Source organism: Anguilla anguilla, chromosome 2 (genome assembly GCF_013347855.1).
Source record: "Anguilla anguilla isolate fAngAng1 chromosome 2, fAngAng1.pri, whole genome shotgun sequence".
Lineage (NCBI taxonomy): Eukaryota > Metazoa > Chordata > Actinopteri > Anguilliformes > Anguillidae > Anguilla > Anguilla anguilla.
Window position 1 is genome coordinate 17,557,250 of NC_049202.1, and position 25,153 is coordinate 17,582,402.

At 44.3% G+C, this 25,153-nt stretch overlaps 1 pseudogene; it reads left to right on the forward strand.

The window, feature by feature from the left end:
- On the forward strand, positions 1-12,812 carry LOC118220710 (annotated as a pseudogene).
- The last annotated feature ends 12,341 nt before the right edge of the window (positions 12,813-25,153 follow it).

Sequence of the window (25,153 nt, forward strand, 5' to 3'; positions counted from 1 at the left end):
ATGGAAGCGGATGGTTTCATGAGCAGACGGCTGATGTCAGCAGAGACTCCTGGCGGGAACGGCGGAGTCGCGGGAGCTTCTGCGGGGGCAGAGATTCGATGGCTTGGCGGGAGGATGTGGGGCGTTTCGGAGGGGATTGTTGGAGGCTTGTCATCGAGGATTGCAGTAGAGTCGGAACTTCAGACTGTTCAAGTGCGTGCCCCAGCAGAGGCGTCGGGAACTCCCGAACCAGACTACGAGTGTCTCCCACAACACGCTTCCACTAGCACCCACATGTTAGCAGGAGCAGTGGCTGGGATCATGGAACATTGCTTGATGTATCCAGTTGACTGCGTCAAGGTAAAAAAAAAAAAAAAAAAACATTAAGCTATGACTTTGTTACCTGTAGAAATTAAGATTATATTTTTGACGGTTATAATGGGTTATAATGGAAAGGATCCACACTGAAGGTCCCCACATCGTGATGTACGCAGCATCGATTTTGAGCAATTCGGGTGTGTGACAATGCCGTAAATTAGCTAGCCAACACTCAGCTAGCTAACGTTAGTTAACTTGGAGGTCTAATCTGACTTTATTAGTAATCAATTTGAGCATCGGTACTTCATGCCTTGCTAATAACGTGTTGTGTCTGTCAATTTAGCCACGTAACGTTATGTCATTTGCTCCATAGTTCTTTTAATAAATATAGTTTTGGAAATTAACGTCAGCTGAATGAGAGGGCTTGCTAACGTTCGGCAAGTTTGCAACCCGGCTAGAGGTGTCCGCTAGCTATCCTATGTAACATCTTGTGAAAGGACATGCGGCTAGCTACCTAGTTGAATTCCATGATCAACAAGTGGGGAGGCTGGTACGTACGGAGAATGTGGGTAGCTAGTTAGTCGGTTGGTTAATTAACCTCTAACATTAATGTCTTAGCTGCTAGCTCAATGAATATAATTTTTGTAGTGAACCCCAACCTACTCTTCGACATGGCAGGTTTTTCATAGCTAATGGTACCAACAACATTCAAATACATAGCTATCTTAGATGTATGTAGCTAACCAGAAGCATAATTTCTGTCGATAGATGTATAGCTCCTAAAGAAAAGTAATACAGTTGAAGTGCCCTGATATTTCCTCCTGAACGTAAATAACGTTGTTTGTCGTTGGCTTGTCAGCTAGCTAGCCCAATGTCGCAGACGCAGTCAAGTTACATAAATTGTAGACTGCGCTGCGGCCTAGCTCGGGTCCATGAGCCTACGCTTGATTTAGCGTTAGATGACCGTGGTGCAATCAGTAAACGTTTCTATTCAGGATTTGTGGCGGAGGCATTTTCCCCTGACCGATCGATGCTTTTGTGTGAGCTGGGTAGTCATTAAATCCACGTTTAACTTCTAGCTTCTTAACTATGTAGTTAAAACCTAGTTAAGATTTTGCTATTTTGAGAAGCGCACCCGGCACGTGTGTGTGTTTTTAGTAGCGTCAGCGCAGAGTAGTCATGTGACCACATAGTGCTAGGTTGACAGTCCAGCGGCTAGTGCTAGACTCACAGAGCAGTAGATCGCACTCCACGAGCGTCTCTGGCTTTCTGCCTGCCTCAGACAGAATGGCTGCACTTGGTGTATACGTCACTGCTCATACATAGAATATGAAATCACTGTACATTTGAATGAACATTTATCTCCAGTTTTGATAAGTAATATAAATTGTGCGCAATTTTGTGCCATAAGGCGTGTGAATCGGTTATGAATACGATCGTTTGCACTTTCTCGACCCCAACTGGCCAGCTCCATTTTGTGACAAAGTCATGTTAATCATTTTAATGGTGAAAAAGTTGGCGCCATAGCTTCACGTTTGACAGTTTTCATATAGTAACCTCGTTTAACAGTTACTTTAACAAATTTATAATGAAGAGAGTGTCGATGAAGAAATCACAGATGTTCACCACAAAGCTAATCTAGCTCTGAACATGAATGGTTTTGCATAAAACATTTTCACATCAGTTGCTTTATGGTGATAGCAAATGTTTTTTTTTTTTCCATTCTGGCCAGACGTATTATAAAATGATAGTTTTCTGTTAAGTATTACAGTAATACTCTACAGCAAGTTGTTTGTTTGACAGTCTGAGTAGTAATTTGTCCAAGTCCAAAAATGATGAATATTGTCATGGCTGCTCTTTGATTATAAAATTAGCATTTTCCGTTGTTTTTCCCAAGGTGGTTAACTATAGCTGGGGGACTCTGGAAACCTTTAAGAAAGGATGGTCAGCTGTTGCTGTCAGATCGAGGCTCTTCTGGAACAATGCATGCTTTCACTCATGTCCTGTGCAGTTGCAGGCCTGGAGGAAGTATAAACAGGGCTGCTTGTTTGACACCGGGAGGCTACATTCTGAGTCTATGACAGATTCGTTCAATGGATTTGGTTTTAGGTATGTAATTGTCCTTGGTCATCACTCAAATGAATGACCATGGTGAAAATGAACAAAGACAGTCCTGTCACAGGGCCTGGGTGCAAACTGGTCATCTGTAGCTCACTGAATGACGCGTTCTGCTGAATTTTGTGTTGAATTATTTTTATTTTTTGGGTGGGTGTGGGGGGGGGGGGTTAGATAAAGTCAGGAAATTGCCATTTGTTCAGAATGTTTTCTCTACAGGAAGTCCTTTTGGCTTTGTTTTGCTTCCTCTTCCGATTGTGGTAATGCACTATATATTTCTGAAATTGCAAAACAATTCATGCTGAGCAGAGGATTTGCAAGCATCCTCATTAGTTATCTGAAGGTTTTTTTGTTTGTTTGTTTTTATCTTCCTGTGAGTTTCATGAGTAAATTAATTTCTAGTTAGGCCTGAAAGGGACCTGTTAAAACTCCATCCTCTAGCATGCTTCTAACCTTATGGTTTGGCTTGACAGGAATCGAGTATCACTTGGTGCTGCATTATTAAAGGTTCTTGCATGCCACTGCAGCACACAGTCTGGTGATGACCAAATTATATTTATAAGGGGTAATTGCAGGTAGGTCAGCCAACTGCCTACTGTTGGTCACGATGCGTGTTTGGGGTATACTCTTCCGCATGTGTCCAGGCTGTCCAGCGCTGAGACACATGGGTAATGGTGTCTGTGAGACTCCTGGGTGTGACAAACAAAGCCTGGACGTCTTTGACTGTGACTGAAACCAAATTGACTGCATGAGCATAAGATTAGGGTGACAGAAGCACCATTATATCCGATGTGAGTAACTAACACCAGCCGAAGCTGGTCACTTGAGCCTGAAAATAACGGAGCGAGAAATTGGTGAAAGCCCTAGCAACTGGTATCTCTGCCGGCAAAGTCAGCTAATGCTGTGAGCTGCTGTCAGCCGGACCAGTAATGCAACTATGAGCGTTTGTTGTTTCCTTAAAAACTCAATGAATTTCAGTGTATGTGTAGCTGATATGGTAACAACAAGCCATTGGACTCGCTGTTGGCCATGGTACAGTTTGAGGTAGTTTCAGGTTACACCTTTTGAATCCAATTTTGAATGACTAGCAGACCAACCATACTATTGAAAGACATCTCCTTAGGTTATATTAGTCACTTACCGCTCGGATATTACTTGGCATGGCCCAGAGCTCCTGAGTCACCTGGACTGTCCTCCCAGACATACCTGTGCAGACTCTGACGTGCTGAAATGTTAGGAGGAAGTAGCCTATTCCTTGCACGCACAGAAGCAAAATGTAATATGTACAGTATGCATTTCCCTGTTCTAGTGCAAGCACAGGACAAAGGTTAAGGACATACAACCGTGTGTGTGTGTGGGGGGGGGGGCTTGCTGTCTGTCATAAAGCTTAGGTGGTCTGCTCATTAAATGATTCGCTAGATACAGATCTCCAGGCCAAACATATACAGCGGAAATGCATAAGTTCCAGAGCTGAAGGAAGTTTTGAGCCCAGGGTATTGGCTCATTCCAGCTGTCATCGGTGATTTCCCAGTATGGGGCTGACGTGTGTGCGTGCGTTCGTGTGTGTGTGTGTGTGTGTGAGTGCATGTGTGTGTGCTTGGCTGTTCTAAGCATGTTAGCGTTCATGTATGTGCGCATGTGCGCACACATCACCGCCAGGGCAGCCAGTTCCCGGCAGCGCGGGGGTTTCCTCATTTCCCGAAAGGGGGCCTCTTCTGTGCACAGCGTGTCTTTGCAGGAAGGAATGCGCCTGCAGCCCGTTGCCTAACCCCGTGAAGCCCAGGATTGCCTCATGTGCAGGGCTGGTGCATGTTCTGCCTGAACCAGCCTCAGTTTAACGACATAATGGCATATTCCTGTCCAGGAATCTTGTTTTATAGTGCCACTTTAGCAAGGAAAATAACATAAATTTTTATTGAACTTTTATTTTACTCGGTTATCATTTGAAGTGATGCCCTGAAGCGGGTGGGGAATGCAAGTCTTTGTGCAGTAGGTGGGGTAAAGGGGATGATCAAAGCCACTTTCGCGGCTATTTGATCTTTAGCGACAGCAGCAAGGCAGGACCCGAGTTTATCATTGTACCCAAAGGGTGGCACCTGCTGCGGCACAGTGTCCCTGTTCGGCCCTCCTGCGCCTGTTCCGGCAGCAACTTCAATGTTCCCTTGCAGGTTTCCCGTCCGAGCGCTAACCAGGCCTGAACCGCCCGCTCGTGCAGTTTCTGCGGAGGGGCAGTGGGCTCGGTGGGGGCGTGCCCGTCACATGCCCTGTCATGTGACGCTCAACAGCTGCGGCCTGCCGCCTTTCCCGACTTTCCTCTTCTGGGCTTCGGTGAAACCCACCGCCCTCTGGCCACCACCCCAAAGGAGTGTGGTTACGCTTCCTGTACATAAGCAGATTACCCAGCATGCAAATGTGCAGATAAGAATCGCATGCTTTTAATTCCTGATCAGTGTACGGCTCTCCGAAGGCAAATTCAATTTGCTGGGAAAGTGGGAGAGCTGAGGCCTCGTAAAACAGAAATCATTCAACTATGCGTGTGTGTGTTTTTTTATTTTTATTTTTATTTTATTTATTTATTTATTTTTTAAATGATAGTTCAATTGTGTAATTTATTGAATTTGTACTGCTATGCAGCAAATTATCATCTGTATGTTGGCAAACATTCCAGTAACGACTCGCAGTTTCAGGGCAGGGCAGTTTCTCGTCACAGCTGTGAAAGCGAGGTCAGAAAGTGAAACCACGTGAATCCTTCCCCAGGCAGCCATGTCTGTTCTTTTCAGTGGATCAATTGGAGTATCTGAAAGCTAACACCCCTCATGCTGCAAGGAACATGGACTGTGATACCATCAGGCTGAAATGTTTAATGCAGAGTTTAACCTTGATCAAGCATTTAATTATTTCTTTTTTTTACTGGGGTATGGGATTAGCCTCAGTGCAAATGGCTATGCTTCCAAATGCTGTAAAAAAACTTAGCCAGCACCCAGGGTATAGCTACCTGTCTCTCACCCCGCCCCCTTTCTCCCTCTCCTGCCCCTGCCCCCGCCCCCTTTCTCCCTGCCCCGCCCCCAGACCCGCATGCAGAGCCTGCAGCCGGAGCCCGCTGCCCGCTACCGCAACGTGGCGGAGGCGCTGTGGCGCATCGTGAGGACCGAGGGCGTCTGGAGGCCCATGCGGGGGCTGAACGTCACGGCGACGGGGGCGGGGCCGGCCCACGCGCTCTACTTCGCCTGCTACGAGAAGGTGAAGAAGGTGCTGGGTGATGCCGTGCACCCGGGACACAACAGCCATTTGGCGAACGGTACTGTAGCCCCGCCCCTCCCCTCACGTCTCCTTCAGCCATAACTGTGTATCTCTTACTCTCTCTTTCTCGCGCGCACATTCACACACAGTAACCAATCCCAGTCTTCATTTTATATTAAGAGTTTTGAACTGTTAACGCTAGGGTTGAAGTATAGCAATGAGTGTGTACCTGTACCTGATAACCAAGAGCGGATTAAGTTTAAGGAATATGTTTTTTTTCCCTTTTTCTTTAAAACAAAAAGTTGCAACGCTGAAATAACTGCAACTTCCCCACCAGGCAAAAAATGAAAAGTTGTTTCCCATTTTTCTCCTTTGATCCTCTATTTTTAAAGACCATTCATAACTGAAACTTCTCCCATTTCTGCAAAAGTTTGCATCAGTTGAGAAGCGAATGCAGCCTTTGGTTTTTCTTTTCAGTATTTCTACCAGCTGCGCTATGCAGTTGTTACATTATACGGATGAATTTCTGCCACAGGCAGTTTCCCATTCGACCAGAGGAGGCGCTAGGCAGCGGCTAGGCTTACCGAAACCCTCCCTCTGTGGACGCCGATGCAGCCGATCAGCTGGCACGGAGAGCATTAGACCTCAGACCAAGAGATGAGTCACGACAGAGAAGTGTGGAGCTTTAGCTATGCCCAGCCTCCCCCCCTCCAATCCCCTGTTTTCTGGGTAACTTTTTGTTTCCACATTCCTGGAAGCATGACCGAACAGCAGCGCACACGGGCACGGGAAGGAAGTGAACAAACCAGTTGTGTAAATGAGTAAGCCTCGCTGCCATGGGCCCTGGAGCGCTCTACGTCACGAGAGGTATTTCCGGTCCGTCCGCATCCAGGGCCCGTATTCACGGGGCACCTTAATGCTGATCCAGGATCAGGTTTTCGCTGGCCATCCACTAACCTCGTCCATTACGGGCTAAAACGCGAAACTGATCCCAGATCAGCGCTCCGGCTCTGAGCTGCTTTACGGACGCGGGCCCTGGGCTTCTCCGGGCTTGCGGGGGCGGTGAGGACCGACTGGAACACGACGTTCGCTCACTTTGGCGCTCGGGTTCCGCGGTGGGGACGTAGTCAGACGTCGCTCACGAGGCCGTCCCGGCAGACACCCGGTCTCCCTCCGTGTCCTCCCATCCGCTCGTGACGGTGCGTCCGAAAATAGACCGCGGGCGATATTTTGAACGCAACGTCGCCCGCACTTGTGACCGCTTGGCTCGTTCGGTAGAAGGTTTTTCTCAGGTTTCTCGTCGGAGGGGTGAGGGGGAGGGCACGTTGTAGCCGTACGGCTGTGACAGCCTTTACCCTACTGCTCTCCGTACCGTGCCGCGTTTCTGTTGGCTGGCCTGACCCGGTTACGTAGGTTAAACATTCATCTGTTATTTACCCGTGTAAGCCGCGCAATACCGCTATCCACCCTGTAGAAAAGTTTGGGCTGTGGTGCTTGTTTGCACATTGCCAAGCGTTCCAGTGTCGTTGGCCTTTCTGCGGGGTTGGCTCACTCGTCCGCGTCGATAAGGTCGTCCCTGGCTGGCACAGGGCGTCTGTTCCAACCCTGAGCTGAGCGTGGAGACGGTGAACATAGACTCTTTAGCCAATGTTAAACCACAGCTGGGTGTCCAGGGACAAAGCCAGTGTAGCGTGTAGATGTGAGAGAGCCCGGTGTAGCGTGTAAATGTGAAAGCTGAGTGTAGTGTGTAGATGTGGGAGAGCCTGGTGTAGATGTGAGTGAGCTGGGTGTGGCGTGTAGATGTGAGAGAGCCCGGTGTAGATGTGGATGTGAGAGAGGCCGGTGTAGCGTGTAGATGTGAGAGAGCCTGGTGTAGCATGTAGATGTGAGAGAGCCCGGTGTAGATGTGAGAGAGCTCGGTGTTGAGTGTAGGTGTGAGAGAGCCCGGTGTAGCATGTGGATGTGAGAGAGGCCGGTGTAGGTGCGAGAACCCAGTGTACAGTGTAGATGCGAGAGAGCTTGGTGTAGATGTGAGAGAGCTGGGTGTTGAGTGTAGATGAGAGAAGTATGTGGGGAATTTGTGTGCGTAGTGTTACGCTGCATGTTCCCTGTGATGTCACAGGAGCTAAAAGGAACAACTAGACTTGGATAAACAGACGCACGGTCTGGAAAGTCTCCCAGATTAGTCATACCGGAGAAAGTACAAAATTGCGTAAAGCCAGAGAACACAAAACAGCTTGATTAAGATATCACAGACTTTTTGACTTGGCATCAGTGGAGTAAGTGTAACACACACTGCAATAACAGACCAGCGTGCTTGAGCGATCGGGGTTCCGTATTCCGTAGAAATGGCATGATGAAATACATTGCGCACACCAGTTTCACGCTACAAGCTGCAGTGTTCTGAAAATGTGAGTGAAACAGAGCCAGATCTTGGCGGGTTGAACTGCTTTACAGGAAACAAAACCGAAACCAAAACCTCAAGAGTAGAGGCGGAGCGGGGTTAAGGCTAAGCGTTTACCTGGCAAAGGCTAAGGGTTTATCTGACGATCTGTACAGGCAGCGAAGTGACGCAGACACAATAACACTCCTCCCTCCATCACTGTGGTCTCTCCTCTCTGCTCTCTTGTTCCAGGTCTGGGGGTGGGGATGTCTGCAGGCCCCAGAGGACTCCCCTGCTCCCCTGGACCCCACTGCAGGAACCCGCTTACTGCTCTCCACCAGGGGGCGCTCTTCTCTTAGCGTACATTAAACACTGTAGGCTCGGTTATCTCCGGTCACATCTCTTCCTGGTACTCTCTCATTGGTTGGCGCTCCCTCCCCCCCCTCTCATGACAGCCTTGCTCTGGCATCCCGTTTCCTTGAAGCAAGGTCCCTCCTAATCGTTGGCCCAGACTTTGTGGACGACATTTATCGTTCAAACAATACTGCTTTGTGTATTCCCCATACCTCCCTGTAGTCTCTAATTGACTATGTAATCTTAGGGTTGTAGCTAGGTAAGCTGTTTATCTTAGTTGACTTAGTTACTGCACTTGTGCCTACTCAACTATTGCTTGTTTTATTTGCATAGACTGCTTTGTTGCTGTTTTTGTTGTGTTAATCAGATTAACCTACAGCGTCCAAGTTAAACTACGCAGTCGTTCCCTGCACTTGGAACTGTACTTCCTTGTAGGGTTTTCAACACACTTGTTCCTGGTTTTGGTTATACACTTTGTTGTACGTCGCTCTGGATAAGAGCGTCTGCCAAATGCCTGTAACGTAATGTAAAAAAAAAAAAATGTAATATTCAGACCAGTGCTGAAAATGATCCACTGAGTTTATAGGTAGAGTGTGCCGTTAGCATAGTCTAGCGCCTGCAGTGTATTATTTTTGGTTTGTTTATTTCCTGCTTTATTCGGTGCTGCAAATTTCTCTTTTTTTCTCTTCTTTAAAGAGTTTGAAAATCGCTTTACGAATAAAGTGCCTTATGAGCATCACTGTCATTATCATTAAGGTTATGGTTATATTACGTTATATAATTGTATATAAGGTTATCATTATAACCACAGGCCCTTTGTGGTGACTTTGAGGATTGTGGGAGGCGCTGTGAAGCCAGACATGTCAATTTTACTGCGTAGGGCCAGGGGGGAGCGTGCGTCTCCCCCGCGCCTCCCTCGCACCTCCCCCGCAGGCCGTTCTCACCTCTCAGAGTTTATCTTGCAGGAGCCGCAGCGTGCATGGCCACTCTCCTTCATGACGCATTCATGAACCCAGCAGAAGGTAAGCCCCCCCCCCCGTCCCCCCCCGTCTCGTGTCGATAGCTTCCTTTGAGCGGAGCCAGGCCTGGGAGCGTGGGGTTAAACACACTGTCAGGCCGTTCGGCTGCACCTTCTAATCTGGTCTCGGAATACCAGCCTCCAGAGACCGTTCTAGCAAATCCCTGTTTAAGCGGCAGCTGGGCGCAGCTCTGCTGTTTGACTCCAGGGGGAGCCCTGACACAAGTCCAAGTGTAAATTTAAATCTACCCTTTGAGAACTAGGTCATAGTTCTAAATACAACTCTATACTCAATGCTTGTAAGCTTTCATTTCATTGTTGGAGTCACAAGGTTTTGTTGAAATTCCTTTGTCTTTAAAACAGTATTAAGAAGCAGCCAGTCCAAAATCATTTTGTTTACCTCAGTTGTTATTTAATTGGAATGGTGCGTGTGTCAGAATAGCAAGGCTATGGCTGACATTGAGGAAATGTTCTCAAAGGTTCTGTCTCTGTGATGTCAGTCTGCTAATGTATATGTGTCAGTTTGTGCATATTTTGGCTGCGTGAGTATGTGGATTTATCTGTTTGTCTCCATGTGTGCATGTTTTCTGTCTTTGTCAGGGTATTGTTTGTGTGTAAAATGTGTCGGTGCATAGATTTTGTCTGCAGGTATGTATGTCTGTGTCTGCATGGATTTTCTTTGTATCTTTTCTGTCTGTTTGTCTGTCTGTGTGTGTGCTGTATATATGTTCCTTTGTGTGTGGGTGTGTGCGTGTGTGTGTTACTGTGTGAGCATAAGGCTTGTTACTGATTCTTGCTGTAACTGCCACACAGTACTCTGTATGTGGGTCAACCCAGAGTGTGTGCGAAATTCTTTGACTCGTCCAGTCACATGGTTAAAGTGATGATCGAGGGTTCTGGGTTTGGGTCTGGGGAGCATCTGGGGTTTGGGCCGACAGTCATGCGCACACAGCGACTCTGAGTATTCCAAACCTTTCCACTCGAAAAGCCCATAAACCCCCCCTTCCCTGCCCCACGACCATAAATCAAATCCCTGAATGTCAACCATGCCATGTGGTGCCCTGGCTAACTCCGCCCCTAGCTCTGAAAAGCATGTGTTGCTATTGGTATTTGTTGCTATATGGTAAGTGTTCTGTCGTTTATACTGTCTTCATCATATTAATGATTTCTCTCTGTCTTTCTCTCTTACTCTCTCCCTCGTTTTGCTGCTCCTGGGTTCGGACATCTTGGGTCACCTTTGGTCGTCTTCCTGTCGGGGCTCGTGTCTACCTGGGCTTCCTCTCCCTGTCTCTCGCACACCCCCCCTAGTGGTGAAGCAGAGGATGCAGATGTACAACTCCCCGCACCGCCGCGTTTTGGACTGCATGGCGGCGGTGTGGCGGGAGGAGGGCGCCCGGGCCTTCTACCGGAGCTACACCACCCAGCTCACCATGAACGTGCCCTTCCAGGCCCTGCACTTCATGACCTACGAGTACCTGCAGCAGATGCTCAACCCCCACAGACAGTACAACCCCGTCTCCCACATGGCGTCCGGCGCCCTGGCGGGGGCCCTGGCGGCGGCCGCCACCACCCCGCTGGACGTCTGCAAGACCCTCCTCAACACGCAGGAGGCGGTGGCGGGGGGGGGCGGCGGGCGGGCGCATCTCGGGCCTGGCGCACGCCTTTCGGACCGTGTACAGGCTGGGCGGAGTGCCCGCCTACTTCAAGGGCGTCCAGGCCCGCATCATCTACCAGGTGCCCTCCACGGCCATCAGCTGGTCCGTCTACGAGTTCTTCAAGTACGCCATCACCAAGCACCACCACGAGAAGCTCGTGAGGGAGGGAGGAGCCAAGAACTAGCCCCGCCCCCTCGCTCGTCCCCTCCCCCACACCTCACCTTCTTGTTTCCGTAACCACCATAATGTAGGGAGGAGAAGTCGGCATCATGACGGGATGGTATTTGTGTCTGTCAGACCCCCCCCCCCCCCCCCAGCATTAAGACTCAATAATACGCCAAGCGCACAATAGAAGGAAGAATCTCCCCTTTACTCCTCCACCACAATGTTAATCAACAGTGTCAATGTTCCACTGCAGGGCTAAGCAAGCATAGCATGCTCATATATTCTCACATAAATAGTAAGGCAAAGTATTGTTTGGGACATTGTCTAAAAAAACACCAAAACCAAAAATAATTATTTTTGTTTCTTTTTTTTTTTTTTTTACTTTTTTTTTTATATTCAAAAAATGCATTTCCTCTTAATCCCACCAGGGGACACTGTTGTTCTCGCACTGCGACACACACACACTACTATCAGATGCACAGCAATAAGTATCTGAAATTGCGCACAAAAATGTTATGATTTCGAGGTCACAATGTGTATACTTATTGGCAGTTGATAGGTTAGTGAAGACCGCTGTCTGTGTGTGTTTGTACACACTGCATCAGGAATTGTAATTAAACCTTTTATGGTTCAGAAGTGATGGCTAATTGGGGAAAAAAATGTTTTATGGTTTTGTTTTGAAACTGAAGTCTCTGTCCAACAAAAAACACCCCCCTCCAAAACACTGTTTTTTGAAAAATGATTATTTTGTCAACATTTCCTCTTGTACACACCCTCTTGGTCACAACCAAATGGTTTCCATGTAAATCCTGCCCAGTTTTTGGCCGTCAGCAAGTTATCTGCCTCTGGTCATGCTTACCTGGCAATCGCTCTTTAGGGTTGAAAAAAAAACAAATATTTCTTTCTCCCCATTGGTCATTAGGTGGGTGATGGAGAAGCCCAACTAATCAAAGGCACTATTCAAATGATGTTTCGTTTTGGTTGCTTCACTTGTGCTTTTTATAAGATGCTCGTCTACTTTGCATAAACTTGTGCTAATCTTTGAAGCCATAAGATATCGACCTTCATATCGCCATTACAGTAATAGATTTTAATATCTCTTCTTGACCTGTTGCACCTCTGTGGTATTCCAGTAATTAATTTTATCTCACCCATTTTTGGTCAGTCAGAAGAAGCCAAAGAATGATGCCATACCTACATATGCATGTGCAGGGACAAAGGTCCTCAGATTTCCCAGATATAAATTATTCCCAGTTTAGAAAATGCCTTTTGTTGAGGTAACCATCAGTTGTCACACTTGCGAATGAGACGGCCACAACGGTCGGTGCCGAACCACGTAGCTCTTCAAAAAATGAATGAATACTACTGAACATGCGGTTTCTGTTGTGCTGGCTACATATTAACTAACCCAATTTTTTTAATTTAAGTTTTTATTGTTTTTCTTTCTTTTTTTTTTTAAGCGTATCGTAAACAGAATTGGTCTACATCGGTATCATGTTGACTGCCCTGTGAAGTTTGCCTGGTGGTAATAAAATATTTGGGTCTGTAGTTTTCTGAAAGCTGCTTGCCCAAGCTGGAACAAAGACTGACGTGTTGGCTCCTTAATTTCCTGTTATAAATATATAAAAAATATAAATGCACGTGGCCATGTACACACATGCATACCAAGATGGTTACATCTAAATAAGTATGAATTATTACTGATAAATATAGTTTCTTTTTATAGATTTTATGTAATTTATTTGTGTTTTATCCCCAAGGCCCAGTCTGCTCTGCTTCCACTATCCTGTGTCAATATCCAGGCTAGCCCATGTTAACGCTCCACCAAAACTAATTTTACCATAGAAATGTCTTATCTTGGAGACATCCAGATGTATTGTCATGTGATTGAAGGCATGTTTTGCGGTCGGTTTCCCCAATAAGTCTTGACATCCTGAAAAATTGATCCTTTTCACTGTTATGTGAGGAATTGTGGCTACTTGACACATGAGCATTTTTGATTAAGCTCGCTTACAGTAATAATTGTGATTCTGATGTTCTTTAATGTACTTTAGTGGAGGAATTCCTGCAGCAGAAAGTGGCTGTGTGCAAGTGCGCACGGGCATGTGTGTGCATGCAGGCGAGTGTGTGTGCGCGTGCGTTTGTGTGTGTGTGTGTGTGTGTGTGCATGCTTTTATCCAAAACTGCAATGCCGGTATAAGATTGATTTATTACCATATTCTCTCATAACATGATAAGCCAATGAGGGGTGCCATTTTTAAACCACTCTAAAGTATCCCTTTGTGGTGACATCATTCTGTTCTACACCAGCCTGGAGCAAAGGGAAGTAGAGAGTTAACTGCTGGCTGTTTTCACAGCCAGTGCAGGAACAGGGAAATTTTGTCTCTGCCACCTTTTGAAATGGGTCACCTTAAACAAATCTGTGGACTTGAAGAGGGAAGGACAGATTTAAACCACGGAGCCTTGGAATTTCCTGCACAGAGTACCTCCATGTTAAATGGCCACATGGTCCCTCCCCCCCCCTTCATGCAGAATTGCCTATTAATCAGAGGAGCTGTCACATGGGTTTTGAGAAGAGAGACAGGCGGGGCCTGTGGGCGGGGCAGGTCCCGACACATTCATCCTCGACTCCGATGGCAGATCCCCTTTCAGATGTTTATTTTCGTACCCGAGGCTGACATTTTGTGCGCTCTCATCTCCCCTCTCGTATCCCCTTCTTCCCTCGGTTTTTTTTTTTCCTTCTGACCTCCACCTTCTTTTGTCCCTTCCACCCCCCCTCCGCCTGCAGGAATAATAGGCCTCACTGGAGCGTGTTCATTATCAGTCTACAGCCCACGTGCCCACGGCGCCCCCCGCCCTCCACCCAGCCAGGCTGGAGCGTAGGGATTGGTGGGGGGAGGAGGGTCGTGACCTTTATGTTTGTTAACTTTTCCTCGTGCAATTACATCTGCATTTTCTTTCACGCGCGGGGGGGAAACACCCTGACCCCTCCGATGCGTTCAAAGCTCTGGATGAGGCGGGAGTCTTTGACGGGCGGTGACCTTTGGGGACGGCACGCACAGGCAAGGGCGTGGCCGGCTCACAACACGGCTGTAACATTACCCGAGAACACGCGTTAGCACTGTTAGCCATTTCAGTTTTGGGCATCACCCAGGTAGGTCCTACAGGTGAAAAATGGTCTGGGTGAGGTTGTACAACTCTGTAAAGTCTTTTTAGATCTGATGCACAGGGACATGGACCCACTGAATACAAAATGACCCCCCCTGCGCTATCTGCGTATATTAACCAGAGGAACAGAGATGGCGGGCTGGGGGGGCTTGTAGGGCTGCCCACATGGTCCTGCCACATTCATTTCAGTGGTGGTGGAGCTTCCGATACACCATGAGTGGAATGTTATTAGGGGTGTGTCTGCTTACAGATGGTTGCATGTTTCAGTTCAGAGGATCCTCCTTATAAGGCAGGCGGATCTAGGGGTAGCAGGAAGGGAGGGTGGAATACCAGGGGTGGTGTATGTGATCCCGTTCACTCCCCTTCTCCCGCTCAACTGACATGGAGGAAGTGAGGGAGGACGTATGGGTGGGGGACATCAGCAAACACCTCCCCCTGACTCTGTCTCACTGGTGGTGGTGTGGAGGTGCCAAGGAATTCTTCAGGTAGAAGCCGTGGCCAATGTTCCCAGATGGGACGGGAGAACTGACCGTTGGGGCCTCAGCCGGGTCACATCTGCGACTCCTGGCTTGGCCATGAGCCTACCACCTTTGGGAGTCAGATGTGGAAATGGAATACTGTATATCCCTCGTTTGAAAACAAGAACACCCGACTGGGTTTCTGGTGGAAAGACATCCACTCCCCATAAATCCTGTTGTTTAGAGATTTTCTCTGGGTCTCTGCAGCTGTTCATAAAATGAATTGTCCGAGGAAATCAATAAATCAAACACCATATGGAATTCTGGCACATCCTATGCAAAGACAAATGATCTCTTTGTTTCTCATTTAAATAAAGGGATTGTTTTTGTTCAGCCTTCACACCCTATTGGATGCATCTGCTCAAGTACTAAAGAGGAGGAGGAGGCTATGGATCTAAATATTTGATTTGATTATGATTCCCATTAGCTGAAGCCAAGTCATCAGCTGTGTTTCCGGGGGCCTACATACAACACCAGAACAGTTATACACACAGGCAAGACAAAATAAGAGGAAATCAAAGAGGCATTTGAGAAAGTTGAAACTTTCCCTGCTACACACGCCTTGTCTGAATCCCACCAGACCCACTCAGCATCAGAAAGGAAGCTGGGAGGTCACTAAATGGTTAAATCTCCTGAAGGTCTTCTGGAACGGAAGTCTTATCTAATGCCACCAGCCCCACCCCTCAGCTGTAGCGTGAGGAATTTGATATCAACGGGAGCAAGGTCATAGAAGCCCCTGTTGCATCCCTTTGCCAAATAATCAGCCCTGACTTCGCTCCTCATGGTCAGCCGTCATACCCACAGGCTCTGGACAGGCCAAGAAGGTTCCGGAATGAGAGCGGGTGCGACAACGAGAGACGGAATGGAAATAGAAGTGCGATTTGATTCTGCTTTCAACTTGCGCCTAAAAGATGCCTTCTCTGCTTCTTATGAACATGAAACAACCCCTTACACTGGTCATCTTAATGCCGTGTTTGCAGATAATTATATTAGAACATTGGTCTACAGCAGGAGTGTGTCCTACCCCTACAACGACCAAACACAAAACAAAAAAAACACGACAGTAAGAAATGGGTAACACTGCCATTGTACCCTTGAGCAAGGTTCTTAACCTGCATTGCTTCAGTATCCAGCTGTATAAATGGATGCAGTGTAAGTGCTATGTAAAATGTTGTGTAAGTTGCTCTGGATAAGAGCGTCTGTTAAATGCCTATAATGCAATGTAAAGAGGTTTTGTGTTATAGATTGTATAATGACAGACGAGCCTTTTGGGTAGTGCTTACAGCAGTCTTTTTAGACTGTCCTTATCTTTCAGCACACAAATGCACACACGCGCGGACGTACACACACCCAAGATTCACAGATTTCAAATTCAATTTCAAGTGTGCATTCATTTATATGAACATAGATGAGCATCCTGTTGTAAAACGTAGGCTACTGAATGCATGATGACAGATACTAGTATACAAAACATTAATAATGGTTAACCTCCGCCCATGTGCGCATGCAAAAAATCTAATTAATTGATGTTATGTATTTTAGTCACTCTGGAGCTATGGAAAGTGGAGTACAGCTCAGTGCATTCAGCAGTGCGTTTAGATGGTATAGGCTAAATCTAGACGTTCGATGAGAACCCGGCTATATTTGCTTGAACTGTAAAAGTTTTATAGGCGGCTAGGATATAGCCGGGCTATATCTGGGTAAATCCTGAGCTAAATTATTCTAAATTAGTCCGTTTATGTCAAAATATCTCTCAACCTAGATTTCCACCCCTCCAGACGTCTATATTCCGTCTATAGTCGGGTTTGTGATCACTGGGTCCGCGATATTGTACGACTTCTCGGGTCCACATTTTAAACATTTACTGCTCGTTTGATATCCATTAGTAAATTGCTTCGTATGAAGTTTACTGGATAATTTACGTACAGAACAATTCTCGACATTCTCTGATAGGATAAAAAAAAGAAGCGCCGCCTTGCCTTTCTGAACATCCGAGGTCTTCTCAGCACAATTCTTCTCCTGTCCATAGAAAGCATCCTCAGAACTTTTCTGCCAACACTTTATTTCGGTGACCCTATCAGCTACTTCAGTGTCCTCCGGTCGTTTTCATATGAGTGTCAGTTGCAATTTCTTCTTACCAAGATCCGAAAGAGAACCGTCAGCAAATTTTTATATTTTCTTCTGCTACTTTCAAGCAACTACGTGCGAACCAATAACCAATTGCGGCAACACTCCGATTATGGGTCCTTATGACTGTGGAGATAAGTATAACAATCTGTCATCTATATACAACATTTACAGGTTACTCTGTGCCATAAATGAGTAGCCTATAGACTGTGGCGTTTCAGAACGTGTTATTTTTTATCTATCTGAAAACCTGAACACGGAAGTTTAAAATGTGCGTATTCACTACAGACTTGCAGGTCGTTTTGAGCAACATTTTCTTTTTTCCCTCAGTAAATCTGGGGCATAGGCCCAGTTACTGATAATATCAATGTACGCCTGCATTCGGCCTGCCACGACCTGCAGGTTTGTATCCACACTTCGGCGTGCACAACAGCGCGCATGTCTATCTGCAGGCCAACTCCACTCCGAATATTATTTTCCTTTTGAAAACTCCAGACGCACGATTTTAACTACGAGAACTGCATGCTATACGTTGCAGGCATGACATGTTGTCGCACCTGCTTGGTAACAATAATGGCAGGTAGGCGTTTCAGTGAAGCTCGAAACGAAATTAACATTCAGACTCAATTATATGAAGTAGGCTAGACTACTATGGCTGAAATTGTAAATACAGAGAAACGATGGACTTTGCTGCTCACATTCTGCTGCAATATCTGTTCAATATGAATTAGGTTTGGCAGCAAAAATATGCCTTTGACGGCACTTTGAATTCCCCGAAGAGAAATGATTTTGAACAGAATTTATAATTAAACGCGATATCGCATTGCCATTTTGCATATTACCTTTTAGGCTATTATCCTCGTCATCTTTAATTTAATTATACGCGTTATACTGAGTAGGCCTACTTTTATCTGGCGATTAAAATGTATTGTGATTAATTGCAGTTAGCAAAAGTGCTTGAATACTTCATGTCTGTCTTTTGGCTATAGCCAGTGGCGAATTTAAGTGTTCTAATAACGTAGGCTACATGCTGTTTTCTTCTGCCATACATAATGCGTAAGACTCCAAAGCCAATTATATTTTCATCGAGGGAATTCTAATTAATGAAGCCAATTATCTGCGTACACAAGTGGGGACAGTGCGTGTCTTGGAACCAGTTCGCGCGCGGTTGTGCCAAAGAGGTAAGAGGCGGTAGTGAAATTGTTCCTCTTCTGGAGGGGTTTTATTGATATCTCCGTTACTTTACATAATTTATGTTAGCAGGTTGACACAACCTCTTTCTAATTTGTGTTACATTGATTAGATGCGTGAAGTGTCTATATATGGAGTAGTCAAAATAAAACTTGTCTTTGAATAGGCTCATTGCGCATTTCACGTAGTCTTACAGGAAAAACGGTTTGGCTCTTGACTTGGGTATTTGACCCGTCTCCACAGCCTATCTCATACCGCCATATGTTTTGATACTGTTTATTACTTTATACACGTTATTCTCTCATTAGATAATAAGTAGATGGCGCCACCTCGTGTTGAAAGTTATTCATGTTCTATAAAAATAAATCCCTGTAACCTACGCTCTAACAGCTACACGACCAAATCTGGTTTGATCGGTTTATTAGCAGCCATTTAAACTGAAGTGCGTTCATTAGCAGTGTTATAGATTCATATTTTAAGTAAATATTTTTATTTAAAATAAGAACTGGCTCCGTGGATAATAAATAATAATTAGATTTTAGTCTTCATTATGCTCTTCATGAACAGCTCTTTTTGATTTGATTTTTGCAGACAGGTTTCGTCGTGGAAATATTTTATGGCTATAGCATGTCTTTGTTGCTATTCCCATATTCATAGAGAGATGGCAAGTACGGCCAAATGTGAATTCTCAGGTAGTAGATGAATGATAGGCAGTTGAATTTGTAATATCAGTCAGAATGTTTTTTTGTGATTGACAAAATTAGGGAAAACATTTAGAATAATTAGAAATAATTACTTATTCAGTCAAATCTGCATATTATGAATGTAACTGTATGCCTCCGACTCATGGAGGGTGATTTGCTGTGTAAGATCATTAACTGCTACATATGATAACTAGTTATTATGTATTGATGTGGTAATTCACTATTCTTTGGCAGTAAATGGCCTGTTACAGTCACCGGAATTACTGAAAGTTTTAATGAAAACGAGCAAGTTGAATTCCTCTTGACTAATGCATCTGATTTATAGGCCAGCAGTGTCAATCGTTGTGCACAGCCCAACCTCTGTGTTCATTTTATCATGAAACACAACATCAGAACTTTGAACTGTGAAAATTATATATATTTTTTAAGATATCGTATTTTACATTTTAGACAGTATTTCAACATTGGCAAACTTAAGGTCATACACTTTGTAGTTGGGAAGGTCTAACTCTTCTAAATAAAAAATGGGGAAAACTCTTAAGCCCCCACAGATGCTAATATTGCGTTAATTGTTGTGTGTTTTCCCACAGAGTTCAGGGTTTGTTATAGTTTGTGTTGCTAATAGTTATACAGTAAACCTTAGTAAGCCATACTATAAATATTGAACTGCTTGTGGTAGATAAACAATCAGCTGTTATTCCTGGGAGGTCTCCGAGACTTCAGTTTCTTGTTCGGAAAACTTGGAAGAGTCCATATTTGAAAGCTGTCCTTGTGGTGAGGTCATTCGGCTCCTTCTATTAATATCACTGCTGTGGGATGTCCAAGAGAAAGGAGGGATCATCTAAAGGGCAGTGACTGTCATATCCCCGAACCTGCCTCATGTAACTAGGCCTCAATAGCCCAGTTTCCACGGAATATTTATCTTTAAAGCACATCGTTTTGAGGAAATGTCAGACCAGAGACTTCACTGACCCAACATTCCCCCAACATTTTCCCAAAATTCCTCAGGGAAAACAAAGCCTGCAGGAAGCATAATTTTTACTCAAGTATATAACCTGTCAAATGTAACCTGTGACATAAACTGCATCTTTGAGATAACTGCCAGTTATCACTTCTATTTTAAAGCTTCATAATTATACGCTGTAAAATATTGTCCAACATTAATTCAATTACAGGAATCCAGTCAGGACCACATGTACTCTGTAAGAGTTGATTTAACACTGGACATTTTACTGCACACCAGCTTCCAGGGCAAGGGCCTAAAAGTGTTTTGGTGTTCTCACAGGTAAAGGATAAAATACTCTTGTTGAGGTGTTCCAAGTTTAAGTTGTGGTTCACTGCAAATTGAGTTATTTTGTATAGCTTTCGTTTTCAACAGACACTGGATATTTGACAGTGATGGGGAACAGAAAAAAGTTGATAGGTAAATTATTTTTAATATATTCCCTTTGGAGACTTTTGACGGTTTCATTCTCAATCCCTCCAAAGTATATTGGATGCCATATCTTATTAGTATCACACTGGTCACTGTTATGTAAGACTACATACTCTTCAATAAAAGTATTTTACAAGCATTGTGCCTAAGTGGATACAAATACCTATCACAAGGGTGATGCCCTTTAAAGTAAACCAGTATTAATAATGCATAAGAACCAGACAAAAATAATACTTAATTCAATGAAATTGTTTTGATGTTGCCATAGAGCTGAAATGGTCATCTGATAATCTAAAAGCATACCACATCTTGCAGCTGAATATATTATTGCTATTTGCTGTTTGCATTGCTCCTTATGGATGGTAAAAATATGTTGATTTGGATCACATTTTTAAAAGCGCAACACATTTGAGAACAAAAGGTATAAAACATCAAATAAGAATGTCCATTTTTGCATTTTGCGCATCTGTATTGGTGTTAATTACCTGGTTACGTATGCGAGGGAATGTCTAAACATTGCTCTCAACGCTGAGGCAGAGAATTGGACAATCGACAAGGAAATAAATAGGCAGTCTATCACTCTGCAGTGTAATTCTGCTATATCAAAAAGTAGGGCTAATGATGCCCCCGGCCCTGTTCCTACTCATCTTATTCTATGACTAACATCGACGGGGATGTGATGGCAGATGAAGTCTTGTTTCTTCGTATACTTGGTTTCGTTACATTTGTCTTTTGACCGCACAGGAATGCTTTCATACAAGATCGGGAGAACGGGCTGTCTTAACATGCCTGTGTGAGATCCTTTTTTTTCAGGTGATGGAAGCGTTTCTGTTAATGAGGTGCTTAACTGGCGACTCCTTTAGAAGTGTCTTTAATGGAGATTTTTGAAACACGTTTAATGTGGTGCCGTGAGTGGGTTATGTCTAATTCTACATTTCTGCTCCTGTTTTCTTTAATTTTAAAAGGCCACGTGATGGACTCCGTGCACGGATATTCACAATGTCATGCCCCCATCAACATACTGGGCAAGCTGATGGTGTGTTTGTGCTCCTCCAAAATAGGATTTAGCTCATTGCCCAAATGCTCCTAACCACAGCCTTGGGGATAATACCCATATCACTTTGCAATAATGGCTAATGAAGTTTATTAGGCCAGAGTTTTCAGATAAGCCCATTGTTACACACATCGACATGCAATAATAGCTACTCTCCTGCAGTTTTGTTACATTTTTTCGAGAAATGCATTGTGGAAACAATTTTAAGGGATCTACATTTAGTAAAAATAATGACTGTCGGTATTTTTTCTGAGGTTGTTCTCATTACCACCTTCACTTGAAAATAGCATCATGTTTTTTCATTGATTTATCTATTATGTAAAAACTTGTATTATTTTTTGTGTTGTTGAAGAATTATGAGGTTGAATGGGAAGCATTTGGAAACTGAGGGAAAATAACCGTATGTGTGGCCAACAGCTACGTCTAGGCTTAAGTAAGCTGATTAATAAATCATACATTTCCATATACCCTGCAGCTACTTACAGCTCACTGTGCAGTTTCCAAGTCGTTGTCCACTGAATAAGCCTTGCTTTTGTGGTAAACAATTTATTTAAAACCACATTTGATATTAATCAAAATATTCAAATCGTGCAAGCTCTTTACAAAACTGAGCTTATGTATGCGATGGTAACTAGCCCGTTGTTAAGTGGACATTTCCCATTCTTGGATACTCTAAATTTCCCTTTTGTTCTCGATATCCCTTGCATAGTCGCCCAGGAGACCTCTTGTTTACTGTTGTTTTTAGAAACGAAGCTCAGCAAGAATACCACACGAGTTGCTGACTCTGGTGCAGATACGAATCTGGGCATCAGAAACTGAATCCGCGAGGTTCCGTCCCCAGGCGACGCCGCGGTGTCGCCAACTTTATTTACATGTATCAAGCACCAGGGCCACTCTATTCTGACACCAGGTATGTCTTTACTGGCAGCCGTGTGGAAGGGTACATCGACGCTATCAGTCCAGACCAAGCCTTGCCTCGTCTTTGTTTACATTCCAATTAATCTCCATTAATAGCTCTTGTACAATAGGGTCGCTGATTGCCTGAAGTCTGTTTTACCCTAACAAGAGATTAGTAGTGAGGGTTGTAAGTAGAGCCCCTGAGGTTAATGCAGTAGTTAAATTGTTAAATACAATTTGGGTGTATTTGCTGATTAAATCTTCCTCAAGTAATCCACAGGGTTCTTATAATGGTCTCGCAAAAAGAAGCGTTTTTAGGGCGAGCGAAGGAGGACCATCCGATAGTTGATCACCGCATGGATGAAAGCACCTCGTGAACGCCCTGTTGGGCATGGCACTGTAGGACACTGGTAAAGAAATAATTTTAAATTGACCGGTATAACAAAACAAAATCAAATGAACAATTTATAAAGAAAAAAATGACAGAAATTTGACAAAGAAAAATAATGGAAACAGATGCGCCGAAATGTTCGTGATGGACATCATAATTTTGAATTTTTTTTGAGCGATCACTATGCACAGAATAGGTTGCAGTCGGAACCCACTTTACTTTGGCAACATGCTGTCTATTTTGACCATTGTGAAGAAATTACCAATAGCTATGCAGGCTAATAGGGAAATAATATTCATTTTGTATCGCCATCGTTTCTGTTTTATTAGAGTGTTGGCGAACAGTGATTATATATATATATATATATAATGCTAAGTCTATGACAGACATAGGTATAATTAACAACATAGCCCATAGAACTATCTCCTCCTCCCTGCTATAACTGATTTGGCCGCCGCTCCAGCATCAAAAGAAATAATAAGAATAATATTAATGATAATAATAATAATAATAATAAGCATGTTATTTAATACACTCTGTCTGTGTGAATATATATTTTAAGTAGGCCTACATTTTAAAACATTCAGAGGCCGGAACAGTCCTTCTCTTGAGAAATGCGGGCCCTTACGTCTCTCCACCCCCATTCTCCGCTCGAACTCACTTTTAAACCTGTGTACTTTCTGTTTTCTTTTGCGCTCTCTGCCTGGCTTGGTGGTTTCCCACAGAATTGAAGTGTGCCTGTTCTGCAGCTGTAAATGCGGGTTGGGCGGTAGGAAATCGAGGCATGGTTCAATTTCAAAGTGATGCTGTGAAGCAGCGACAAACACCATCAAGTCAAAGTAACACGAAGCACCAAATCGCCAGTTTACCAATTGAAAATAGAGCCTGCAATCTGACGTTTAAAATTGTTGGTAAGCTATACGACCTAAGGAAGCCATATGCGTCATGTTTAGTGGTTGAACCCCCCTAGTTTACCTGGGAACTGTCAATACGTCATTAACACATGTGAAGTAAATATGGAAATTTCGGACAGAAACTCTTTGCTTATGTGTATGATATGGAATATAGCATGTAATTATTTTGACTAGGCCTATTTAAACAATTTAAAAAACATTGTGCACTCGTGGTACCAAAATGCCTTGGGTGACCAATGGAGCAATGACACTGTCCGTACCCATGTAGGAAATTGCAATAATTTTAGCCCTGCATGTTGGATAGGTCTAGATCATCACGAGTATGGCTGCGTGTTTCGTTTTGGTAATAATTTTGGAACTCCAAAGCCTTTGTGTTTTTCACGTTCACAGTTTCGGTTAGTTGCACCTTAGATAGGATTTGCATCCAGTCTTGTACCATGTTCATATGTCACCACTACCCATTGCGCCGTCTCTTGGTTAATTGTCTTGCTGTTGTCCCGCGGTTTCAGCGCACGGTTTCTGGACTCTCCCATCTTTCTCCAATGGAGAAATGGTTAAACTTGTAGCAATAATGGCCATGCTTTCAGGACCCAACCTCCCGCTGTAACCTCCAGCTTGCCTGCCCTGGAAGAGCTCGGCTGGAGAGCTCTCCCCCTCCCTTAATCAGAACCCCTTTCTCTGCGAACAAAAAAGAAAGGAACAAAAGTGAACACATTTTTATCCATCCCCTGTATGGCCAGCCAGCTAAAATAACGCCCCTGCCTCTGCATCAATGTGGAATATTAGGACGTCAATCTTGCAGCTCCTAGGTCTTTTTGTCTTTGCTGAGTACCCCAGTCTGCCTACCACACACCTTTTGTCTGTGAATCCAATAAAGACCATTATTCATACTCTCCAACCCAACTCGAACAGCTCCTTTCAGGGTATTTTAGAGGCCTAATCGCGTCCTTAGAGCTCCCAAATGTAGAATAACTTCCTCCTTTCACACCACTTGGCACTTGGACAATTAATTCGAGTGTGCCTGGGTTGCCCTTTCTAACCGGCTCCAAAGGGACATTTTTGGTAAATGGCAATAGGCTAACAAAGCGACAGTTTGCTGAAACTAACGCCGAAATGAGCTTATATAATAATAATAATAATAATAATAATAATAATAATAATAATAACAATAATAATAATAATAATAATAATAATAATAATAATGTTTACGATATGACCAAACTTACCTTTTTTCAAAAACACGAATATAACAAGGAAGATTTTTTAAAATGTTGAGCCATTTCGCTTTTTCGTGTTTTACATACCTCAGAACCTAAGTTTCTTAAACTTAAGCAGAATGCGCTTTGCAGGCTGTAATTATTCTGGGCGTTTTAAATATTAGATATTTACACAGATCGATGCAAAAGACACAGCACAATAAGTACAAAAGGGATCTCCTGCTCCTTGGATTTAATCTGTTTCAGTTCATGGTCACACATTGCTTCTGTGAGAATAGCGACGAAAACTACAACAACGATCATAGAATAT